The following is a 12,610-nucleotide window of genomic DNA, read 5'->3' as shown; positions in this document are numbered from 1 at the left end:
TGTCCCGGCGGGCGCGGCCCCGCTCCCTAGGGCGCGCGCGCGCCGGGTCTCTGCGATTTAAAGGGCCAGTGCACCAATGATGGTGCCTGGTCCAATCTTCCAATTACCTTGATTAGTTTCCTCCTGTGCACTCCCTACTTATACCTCACTTCCCCTGCACTCCCTTGCCGGATCTTGTTGCCCTTGTGCCTAGTGAAAGCGTTCCCTTGTTTGTTCCTAGCCCGTGTTCCTGACCTCCTGCCGTTGCCCCTGACTACGATCCTTGCTGCCTGCCCCGACCTTCTGCTACGTCCGACCTTGCTTCTGTCTACTCCCTTGTACCGCGCCTATCTTCAACAGTCAGAGAGGTTGAGCCGTTGCTAGTGGATACGACCTGGTCACTACCGCCGCAGCAAGACCATCCCGCTTTGCGGCGGGCTCTGGTGAAAACCAGTAGTGACTTAGAACCGGTCCACTAGCACGGTCCTCGCCAATCCCTCTCGGGCACAGAGGATCCACCTCCTACCAGCCGGGATCGTGACACCAATGGACATTAAAGAGAAGACAGTCTGTTGTTGGCTTTACGTTTTTATTGACATTTTAGCTGCTATAAAGTTGTAAATGACAAAAATAATAGCAGAATAAACATAAAAAACAACCAGAGAAAAAAATGTTTAGTTGGTGGCAACGGTGCTGGAGATCCAGGAGTTGTAGTTGCAGACCTTGGAGTAGACACCAGGATAGTTTCTGAGGGCACAGCCGTATCTCCAGGAGACAACACCCTGGAGCTGTCCATTGCAGACCACGGGTCCACCGTAGTCACCCTGAGTAGATGCAGAAATAATTATTGACATTTTAATAGGATTACTATTTTACATTTTTATTCTAGGAAATAGAACAAAAAATAATAATCTTTCTCAAATATATCACAAGTCTCTAGAGATACATGGTGAGACCCCTGTTGTCTTTATAAGTTGATGTTATTTTCTTTTTGTACAACCATAAATGTCATAACCTTTATGATCATTATGAGTAAAATATATATGCAAATGATTAAGGACCATATATTTCTTTCTACTAGAAATTAAACAAGAAATGGCAATAATAATAATGATAATGATACTTTAAATATTACATAACAATTTTGGGTATCATTTTAGAGCTTAAATCTTATTATCATTACTATGGAATTTATAAGACTACTAGCTGAGTACCCGCCGTTGCCCGGTTTTTCCTTCTTAATCCTTGTTGTGGAGGAAAATCAACAAAGGAGGAAGCTTTTGACTTCATATCACAACCCCATATCCCGTCCTCATACCACGACCTCCTATCACGACCTCCTATCCCAACCTCCTATCCCATCCTACTATCTCGATCTCCTATCTCGACCTCCTATCCCGTCCTCCTATCCCGTCCTCCTATCCTGTCCTCCTATCTCCACCTCCTATCCCGACCTCCTAACTCGACCTCCTATCTCGACCTCCCATCCAGTGGTGTTGGGACCGGGGTGCGGGGGGTGCGGCCTGCACTGGGTGACACCATCCTGATGGGGTGACACCAGGTACGCCCCCGGTCCTCACTTGCGCTGTCTCTGTACTAGCACCCCCCCCCTCACTAGCACCCCCCCTGTCACCTGCACAGTGAACTGGCCTGCGCCCCCACGTCTTCTGTTGCGCCGGCCCGACGTCCCTCCACAGGAACCGCGCAGGAGGACGTGACGTCACTCGCAGAGCTCCCGGAGAGAAGGAGCGCTGCGCTGGATGGGTGAGTGAGTGTGTATCTCACTCTATCTCTGTTTGTGTGTCTCTGTCTGTGTGTGTGTGTGTGACTGTGTGTGACTCTCTGTGTGTGTGTGACTGTGTGTGACTCTATGTGTGTGTGTGTGACTGTGTGTGTGACTGTGTGTGACTCTGTGTGTGTGACTGTGTGTGTGTGACTCTCTATGTGTGTGTGTGTGACTGTGTGTGTGCGTGTGTGAGACTCTGTCTGTGTGTGTCACTGTGTGTGACTCTGTGTATGTGTGACTCTGTGTGTGTGACTGTGTGTGCGTGTGTGAGACTCTGTCTGTGTGTGTCACTGTGTGTGACTCTCTGTGTGTGAGACTGTGTGTGTGTGTGACTCTCTGTGTATGTGTGTCTGTGTGTGTGTGTGTTTGTGTGTCTGTCTGCCGCTATCTCTGTCTGTGTGTGGCTCCCTGTCTGTGTGTGACTCTCTGTCTGTGTGTGACTCTCTGTGTGTGTGACTCTGTGTGTGTGACTGTGTCTAATGTGGGGAGACTTTGACCTATTGTGGGGAACATGCAAGGGAACCTGCGGCCTAATGGGGGGAAACTACTACCAAATGTGGGGAATCTATGCTACCTAATGTGGGGAAACTGCTACCTAATGTGGGGAAACTGCTACCTACCTTAAGTGGGTTAACTGCTACCTACCTAATTCTCCCCCCCCTGGCAGTAGCACCCTCATCATCCAGCAGCAAACCCCCCCAGCAGCAGCACCTCCATCAGCAGATCCTGATTGTGGATGATGGGGGTGCTCCTGCCAGGAGGATGATCCTGCCGATGGATGATGGGGGTGATACTGCCAGGGGGATGGCCAGTAGAACCCTCATCATCCTCAGCAACACCCCCCCCCAGTACTAGCACCCCCATCATCCACTAGCAACACCACCAGATATATATTCAGAGGGTACAGTATGTGGCAGATTTATATTCAGAGGGTACAGTATGTGTTGGTATTATATTCAGAATGTACAGATGTGTGGTAGCATTATATTCAGTGGGTACAGTGTATGGAAGGTTTAGATTCAAAGAGGTATAGTAGGTGTATAGTAGTATTATATTTAGAGGATACAGTGTCTGGCAGGTTTATAATAATACTTGTTTTCATATAGAGGATGAGAATGCGCTGACATAGTGAGGAGTCATCTGGGCGTCACATTCTACAGGCAGAAATTTTAGCTGGACCAGGCGGTATGTACCTTCTGAATTAGATAAGGAAAGACTATAGAGAAGACGTCACCTGTAGTCACTGACATTATTGTGTATTCTCCTCACTATGTCCTATCAGAGCTGTAGTCACTTGTCAGTTCTACAGTTATGATGAGTGAAACTACAACTCCCAGCATAACCTTCCCACTGCATAAAGGGGTACTCTACTGGAAAAAACATTTTTTAATCAACTGGTGCTACAAAGTTAAACAGATTTATAAATTACTTCTACTTAAAAATCTTAATCCTTCCAGTACTTATTAGCTGCTGTATAAGTGATTCAAAGGAAGTTCTTTTCTTTTTTAATTTATTTTCTGTCTGACTACAGTGCTCTGTGCTGACACCTCTGTCCATGTCAAGAACTGTCCATAGTAGGAGCAAATCCCCATTGCAAACCTATCCTGCTCTGAACAGTTCCTAACATGGACAGACAGAGCATTGTGGACAGCCTGGAAAAAACTACACAACTTCCTGTGGAGAATACAACAGCTTATATGTACTGTAAGGATTAAGATTTTAAATAGAATTAATTAAAAAATCTGTTTAACTTTCTGGTACCAGTTGATATAAAAGTAAATGTTTTCCAGTGGAGTACCCCTTTAACCCCTTAAGGACGTTTTTTTTTTTTCATTTTTGCATTTTCGTTTTTTGCTCCTTGCCTTTAAAAAATCATAACTCATAACACAATTTTGCACCTAAAAATCCATATGATGGCTTACTTTTTGCGCCACCAATTCTACTTTGTAATGACGTCAGTCATTTTGCCCAAAAATCTATGGTGAAACGGAAAACAAAAACAATGTGCGACAAAATTGAAAAAAAAACACAGTTTTGTTACTTTTGGGGGCTTCCGTTTCTACGTAGTAAATTTTTCGGTAAAAATGACACCTTATCTTTATTCTGTAGGTCCATACAATTAAAATGATACCCTACTTATATAGGTTTGATTTTGTCAGACTTCTGGAAAAAATCATAACTACATGCAGGAAAATTAATACGTTTAAAATTGTCATCTTCTGACCCCTATAACTTTTTTATTTTTGCGTGTATGGGGCGGTATGAGGGCTCATTTTTTGCGCCGTGATCTGAAGTATTTAACGGTACCATTTTTGCATTGATAGGACTTATTGATCGCTTTTTATTCATTTTTAAATTATATAAAAAGTGACCAAAAATGCACTATTTTGGACTTTGGAATTTTTTTGCGCGCACGCCATTGACCGAGCGGTTTAATTAATGATATATTTTTATAATTCGGACATTTCCACATGCGGTGATACCACATATGTTTATTTTTATTTTTATTTACACTGTGTTTTTTTTTTTTATTGGAAAAGGGGGGTGATTCAAACTTTTAATAGGGGAGGAGTTAAATGATCTTTATTCACTTTTTTTTTCACTTTTTTTTTGCAGTGTTATAGGTCCCATAGGGACCTATAACACTGCACACACTGATCTTCTATGCTGATCACTGGTTTCTCATAAGAAACCAGTGATCAACGATTCTGCCACATGACTGCTCAGGCCTGGATCTCAGGCACTGAGCAGTCATTCGGCGATCGGACAGCGAGGAGGCAGGTAGGGGCCCTCCCGCTGTCCTGTCAGCTGTTCGGGATGCCGCGATTAGCCGCGGCTATCCCGAACAGCCCGACTGAGCTAGCCGGCCACTTTCGGTTTCACTTTTAGCTGAGCTGAGCAGCGCGGCTAAAGGGTTAATTGCGCGCGGTGCCGCGATCGGCGCTGCGCGCTATTAGAGGCGGGTCCCGGCTTCACTATGACGCCGGGCCCGCCGCGATATGACGCGGGGTTACTGTGTAACCCCGCGTTATATCAGGAGAGCAGGACCAAGGGCGTACCTGTACGCCCTTGGTCCTTAAGAGGTTAAGTAATTCTGGGAGCTGTATATTTAAATGGTAAAAACTTTTTTAACACTTTCCTATTCTGTGGCAACTGGTATATCTGATTTTTATACTGGAATTTCTCACAATGCGCTACACCAGTGGTGTCTGTCACAACAGGCTAAAAACTTACTGAGGGGGGGGGGGGGAGGTATGGGGTGACACCATTTTCTACCGCACCGGGTGACACCAACCCTAGCAACGCCACTGCTCCCATCCCGTCCTCATATCCCGACCTGTAATATGTGTACCAGGTATTAAAATATCTCCAGCCGTACGGAAGTTATATGGGAACATACATTTCCCATTGATTTGCATGGGACTTTAAACAAAAACCCCGACCCTCACAAATGGGGGTAGGTAAGGGTTAAATTAACTATCCTATATTTTAAGTTGACATATAAGTAACATGTGACCAAGTATTATCGAAATATCTCCACCCGTTTGGAAGTTATGCAGTAACATATAGTTCCCATAGACTTGTATGGGACTTTAACCTGTTAAGGACCCATGGCGTACCTGTACGTCCTGAGTCCGCTCCCGATCTATAACGCGGGGCCACGGCGTGTCAGGACCTGTGGCTAATAGCGCGCGCCATTGATCGCGGTGCCGCGCGTTATTAACCCCTCAGTAGCCGCGTCTAGAATAAAAGTGAAACCATGCCGGTTAGCTCAGGGAACTGTTCAGGATAGCCGTGGTGAAATCACGGCATCCCGAACAGCTTACATCACAGCTGGAGGATCCCTACCTGCGTCCTCGCTGTCCGATCGCCGAATGACTGCTCAGTGCCTGAGATCCATGCATGAGCAGTCCACCTCCTATCCCGACCTCCTAACTCGACCTCCTATCTCGACCTCCCATCCAGTGGTGTTGGGACCGGGGTGCGGGGGGTGCGGCCTGCACTGGGTGACACCATCCTGATGGGGTGACACCAGGTACGCCCCCGGTCCTCACTTGCGCTGTCTCTGTACTAGCACCCCCCCTCACTAGCACCCCCCCCCCCGTCACCTGCACAGTGAACTGGCCTGCGCCCCCACGTCTTCTGTTGCGCCGGCCCGACGTCCCTCCGCAGGAACCGCGCAGGAGGACGTGACGTCACTCGCAGAGCGCCCGGAGAGAAGGAGCGCTGCGCTGGATGGGTGAGTGAGTGTGTATCTCACTCTATCTCTGTTTGTGTGTCTCTGTCTGTGTGTGTGTGTGTGACTGTGTGTGACTCTCTGTGTGTGTGTGACTGTGTGTGACTCTATGTGTGTGTGTGACTGTGTGTGTGACTGTGTGTGACTCTGTGTGTGTGACTGTTTGTGTGTGACTGTGTGTGACTCTGTGTGTGTGTGACTCTGTGTGTGTGACTGTGTGTGCGTGTGTGAGACTCTGTCTGTGTGTGTCACTGTGTGTGACTCTGTGTATGTGTGACTCTGTGTGTGTGACTGTGTGTGCGTGTGTGAGACTCTGTCTGTGTGTGTCACTGTGTGTGACTCTCTGTGTGTGAGACTGTGTGTGTGACTCTCTGTGTATGTGTGTCTGTGTGTGTGTGTGTTTGTGTGTCTGTCTGCCGCTATCTCTGTCTGTGTGTGGCTCCCTGTCTGTGTGTGACTCTCTGTCTGTGTGTGACTCTCTGTGTGTGTGACTCTGTGTGTGTGACTGTGTCTAATGTGGGGAGACTTTGACCTATTGTGGGGAACATGCAAGGGAACCTGCGGCCTAATGGGGGGAAACTACTACCAAATGTGGGGAATCTATGCTACCTAATGTGGGGAAACTGCTACCTAATGTGGGGAAACTGCTACCTACCTTAAGTGGGGGAACTGCTACCTACCTAATTCTCCCCCCCTGGCAGTAGCACCCTCATCATCCACCAGCAAACCCCCCCCCCCCCAGCAGCAGCACCTCCATCAGCAGATCCTGATGGTGGATGATGGGGGTGCTCCTGCCAGGAGGATGATCCTGCCGATGGATGATGGGGGTGATACTGCCAGGGGGATGGCCAGTAGAACCCTCATCATCCTCAGCAACACCCCCCCCCCAGTACTAGCACCCCCATCATCCACTAGCAACACCACCAGATATATATTCAGAGGGTACAGTATGTGGCAGATTTATATTCAGAGGGTACAGTATGTGTTGGTATTATATTCAGAATGTACAGATGTGTGGTAGCATTATATTCAGTGGGTACAGTGTATGGAAGGTTTATAATCAAAGAGGTATAGTAGGTGTATAGTAGTATTATATTTAGAGGATACAGTGTCTGGCAGGTTTATAATAATACTTGTTTTCATATAGAGGATGAGAATGCGCTGACATAGTGAGGAGTCATCTGGGCGTCACATTCTACAGGCAGAAGTTTTAGCTGGACCAGGCGGTATGTACCATCTGAATTAGATAAGGAAAGACTATAGAGAAGACGTCACCTGTAGTCACTGACATTATTGTGTATTCTCCTCACTATGTCCTATCAGAGCTGTAGTCACTTGTCAGTTCTACAGTTATGATGAGTGAAACTACAACTCCCAGCATAACCTTCCCACTGCATAAAGGGGTACTCTACTGGAAAAAACATTTTTTAATCAACTGGTGCTACAAAGTTAAACAGATTTATAAATTACTTCTACTTAAAAATCTTAATCCTTCCAGTACTTATTAGCTGCTGTATAAGTGATTCAAAGGAAGTTCTTTTCTTTTTTAATTTATTTTCTGTCTGACTACAGTGCTCTGTGCTGACACCTCTGTCCATGTCAAGAACTGTCCATAGTAGGAGCAAATCCCCATTGCAAACCTATCCTGCTCTGAGCAGTTCCTAACATGGACAGACAGAGCATTGTGGACAGCCTGGATAAAACTACACAACTTCCTGTGGAGAATACAACAGCTTATATGTACTGTAAGGATTAAGATTTTAAATAGAATTAATTAAAAAATCTGTTTAACTTTCTGGTACCAGTTGATATAAAAGTAAATGTTTTCCAGTGGAGTACCCCTTTAACCCCTTAAGGACGTTTTTTTTTTTCATTTTTGAATTTTCGTTTTTTGCTCCTTGCCTTTAAAAAATCATAACTCATAACACAATTTTGCACCTAAAAATCCATATGATGGCTTATTTTTTGCGCCACCAATTCTACTTTGTAATGACGTCAGTCATTTTGCCCAAAAATCTACGGTGAAACGGAAAACAAAAACAATGTGCGACAAAATTGAAAAAAAAACACAGTTTTGTTACTTTTGGGGGCTTCCGTTTCTACGTAGTAAATTTTTCGGTAAAAATGACACCTTATCTTTATTCTGTAGGTCCATACAATTAAAATGATACCCTACTTATATAGGTTTGATTTTGTCGGACTTCTGGAAAAAAATCATAACTACATGCAGGAAAATTAATATGTTTAAAATTGTCATCTTCTGACCCCTATAACTTTTTTATTTTTGCGTGTATGGGGCGGTATGAGGGCTCATTTTTTGCGCCGTGATCTGAAGTACTTAACGGTACCATTTTTGCATTGATAGGAGTTATTGATAGGACTTATTGATCGCAGCTGGAGGATCCCTACCTGCCTCCTCGCTGTCCGATCGCCGAATGACTGCTCAGTGCCTGAGATCCATGCATGAGCAGTCAAGCGGCAGAATCATCGATCACTGGTTTCTTATGAGAAACCAGTGATCAATGTAAAAGATCAGTGTGTGCAGTGTTATAGGTCCCTATTAAAAGTTTGAATCACCCCCCTTTTCCCATAAAAAAAAAACCAGTGTAAATAAAAATAAAAATAAACATATATGGTATCGCCGTGTGTGGAAATGTCCGAATTATAAAAATATATCGTTAATTAAACCACACGGTCAATGGCGTACGCGCAAAAAAATTCCAAAGTCCAAAATAGTGCATTTTTGGTCACTTTTTATATCATGAAAAAATGAATAAAAAGCGATCAATAAGTCCTATCAATGCAAAAATGGTACAGCTAAAAACTTCAGATCACGGTGCAAAAAATGAGCCCTCATACCGCCCCATACGCGGAAAAATAAAAAAGTTATAGGGGTCAGAATATGGCAATTTTAAACGTATTGTTATGCCGAGTGCTCCAGGTCCCTGCTCCTCCCCGGAACGCTCGCGGCATCCCAATCTCCTCACCTGCCCCGTCCTCCGTCTGCTCAGTCCCGGCGCGCGCAGCCCCGCTCCCTAGGGCGCGCGCGTGCCGGCTCTCTGAGATTTATAGGGCCAGTGCGCCATTGATTGGCGCCTGGCCCCATCAGTACCTGCACCTGTGCCCTCCTTATAAAAACCCACTTCCCCTTCCTGTCATCGCCGGATCTTGTTGCCTAGTGCCAGTGAAAGCGTTTTGTGTATGTTCCAAGCCAGTGTTCCAGACCCTCTGCTGTTGCCCCTGACTACGATCCTTGCTGCCTGCCCTGACCTTCTGCTCCGTCCGACCTTGCTCTTGCCTTGTCCCTTGTACCGCACCTGTCTCAGCCGTCAGCTGGGGTTGAGTCGCTATCGGGTGGAACGACCTGGGGGTTACCTGCCGCTGCAAGTCCATCCCGCTTGCGGCGGGCTCTGGTGAAAACCAGTAACCCCTTAGACTTCGTTCCCCTGGTACGGCCCACGTCATCACCCCACTGACACAGAGGATCCACCACCAGTGTCCTCTACCTATCCGGATCCTGACACGTATAAATTTTCCTGCATGTAGTTTAGATTTTCTCCAGAAGTACGACAAAATCAAACCTACTTAAGTATGGTATCATTTTAACCATATGGACCTACAGAATAAAGAGAAGGTGTCATTTTTACCGAAAAATGTACTGTGTAGAAACGGAAGCCCCCAAAAGTTACAAAATGTAGTTTTTTTTTTCAATTTTGTCTCACATTGATTTTTTTTCCGTTTCTCCATAGATTTTTGGGTAAAATGACTGATGTCTTTACAACGTAGAATTGGTGGCGCAAAAAATAAGCCATCATATGGATTTTTAGGTGACAAATTGAAAGAGTTATGATTTTTTAAAGGTAAGGAGGAAAAAACGAAAATGCAAAAACAGAAAAACCCTGGGTCCTTAAGGGGTTGAACAAAAACCCTGCCCATGGCAAATGGGGGTGAGTAAGGGTTAAATTACCTATCCTATGTTTGTTGTTGACATATAAGTAACATGTGTGCCAAGTTTCATGTTAATATCTTTAGCCGTTTGGACGTGATGCTGGAACATACTCATGCACACACATACATACACACGTTGAGTTTTATATATATATATATAGATGGAGAAACATTACCTGGCAGGAATCCTTACCTCCTTCCAGATATCCAACACAGATCATGTTGCCAGTGATCTCTCCGGGGTAGGCATTGATACACTGGGAGGCGGTTCAGGCACTGCAGGAGGTTGGGCATGTTTGCTGCAAGTAAAAAAATATAAAAGGTTATAATATTGAATTTTTAATGGACCCTTAAATCATCTTGGGATCCAAAGTATTGGTACATTCTCATTCGAGATAGCCAACATCTACTGTATATCTTTAAAGGGTTACTCCACTCCCCAGCGTCCGGAACTCAATGTTCCGAATGCTGGGTGCAAGCTTCCCTGTTCACGCCCCCCCCCTCCTCGTGATGTCACGCCCGCCCCCTCAAAGCAAGTCTATGGGAGGGGGCATGACGGCCGTCATGCCCCTTTCCCATAGACTTTCATTGAGGTTTAAGATTCTTACATACACATGTTCTTTTAAACGGAGAAAGGAAAAAAAGTCAGACCCCTCTGAAGGCAGCTTATTTCCCTAAATAACGAACTAAATGGTCAAGCATGGTAAAATCTAACATTCCCGACCTGCCATTGAGATGCAGTTGGGAGGCCCCTATATGCGTTAAATGATTGGCTGATCCTACCTAAATCGGTGGGTTTAGCCGATGACACAACAGTGCGTATGGCCAGCTTTATAGGATGATTTCTACTAAAGAGTAGCTTGTATCCTCTCCAAAACAAATCTTTTGTCCTACCAGGTTATCTATCAGTTCCTTATCCTGGCACAAGACCATATAGTTCTCCAAGCCCCATTTTGTTTGAAATCATGCATCAGACCACGCTCCTATTCTACAACGTTTCACTCTGACCATTCTTGGTGTGCTGTTATAGGTGACATAAAATTATAAGACTATGCAGACAACTAATATAATGTATTAGAGTAAATTGCAGACAATTTACACTATAGGATTGTGCCACCTAAGGTAGCAACCATAGTATTCCACTCACCACTGACCAAATGTCATTCACCGTACTGATTTATGACTTACTTCCACTGCTGAGGGTGTTGCCCCATCCGGAGATCAGACAGCTGGTTCCGGAAGCAGCGCAGCCAGTGGGCAGACTGACAGCCTTGACGTAGGAGTTGAGGGTGGCGGCAGAGGCCAGCTTGATCAACATGATGTCATTGTCCAGGGTTCTGGAGGTGTAGCTTCCATGTCTGATGACCTTGGCGGAGTTGATGAACTGCTCGGTGCGATGTTGTGTTCTCCCAGTCTGACCTGAAGGCTCCTAAAAGAAAATATGGAACAGTAAGAAGACTGAAGACTATAGCACTTAAAGGGGTACTCCACTGCCCCAGCTTTCTGAACATTTAGTTCCGAATTCTGGGTGCGGGTTGCGGGGTCGTGACATCACGGCCATGCCCCCTCAATGTAAGTCTATGGGAGGGGGCGTACGCCCCCTCCCATAGACTTGCATTGAGGTGGCATGGCGTCACAAGGGGGAAGACTCACATTTGCACATATTAATTTCTAATAGAATATATAATGTCACTAAAAATATATTAGCTTGTCTTCTAATCTGTCTGCACTAAATACAGAGCTGGTATCTTTCGGGTAACTGGTAACCGAAGAACTCCTTAAGAAAACTTGTAATTTTTCCATGACTATATTTAGCAAAATTGTCCTTTTGTTAGGGTTTTTATAATCAATAGTCTTTGCCTCTTTAATTCTTTCAATTCAATTCTATGTGGTTCCTTCAACACTGAAGACCAGCTCAGCTACTGCACTTTAAAGTCTTCTACTACTGGTCCCTTAGTTGGCGCATATACTAGAAACAGCAGTCGGTTTACCTCAGGTCATTTTTTAATAACGATGGACCTTAAAGTACAGTATTAAAATTGTACTCCGGTGAAAAACTATTTTTGTAAAATCAACTGGTGCTAGAATATTTAACAGATGTAAATGACTTCTATTTAAAAATCTTCACCCTTCCAGTACTTATCAGCTGCTGTATGCTCTACAGGAAGATTTTATCTTTTTTAAATTTCTTTCCTTTTGACCACAGTGCTCTCTACTGACAGCTCTGTCTGCCTCAGGAACTGATTCCCATAAACACACCAGAACAAATCAATTCAAATAGATATTAATATTTATTAGACATACATAATTAAAAACATTAAAACATGGGATAGCAACAAGACAGACAAATCATGGCTGCTACATAGGTAGGTAGATGAAAAAATGTGCAAAAAAAATGTTTGTGCAAAGAATAAATACTATATTAAAGTGACTTGTGCAATCTATAAGGCTGCAAGAAATGCAGCATATAATAGATATAAACAATCAGACCAGATCAATATGTAAACAGTAAATTTTCTGGCCACATCCAGATAATATTGCACATAGCATAAAGTGACACAGTGGAGAAAAGTAGGGCAGTAAATAGGCCTGCACTGGTCTGATCCATCACTGAGCTGGGCAAGAGAAAACACCTAAGAATGTTGGTAGGGCAAAGAAAG

General features: G+C 44.6%; 1 pseudogene; it reads right to left on the bottom strand.

Annotated features, from left to right (window-relative positions):
- Positions 1-560: 560 nt before the first annotated feature.
- Positions 561-12,610, bottom strand: part of LOC130276196 (trypsin-like) — a 36,073-nt pseudogene continuing 24,023 nt past the window's right edge.

Source organism: Hyla sarda, chromosome 6 (assembly GCF_029499605.1).
Source record: "Hyla sarda isolate aHylSar1 chromosome 6, aHylSar1.hap1, whole genome shotgun sequence".
NCBI lineage: Eukaryota > Metazoa > Chordata > Amphibia > Anura > Hylidae > Hyla > Hyla sarda.
Note: the sequence above shows the minus strand (reverse complement) of the source record. Positions and strands in the feature narration are given on the sequence as shown.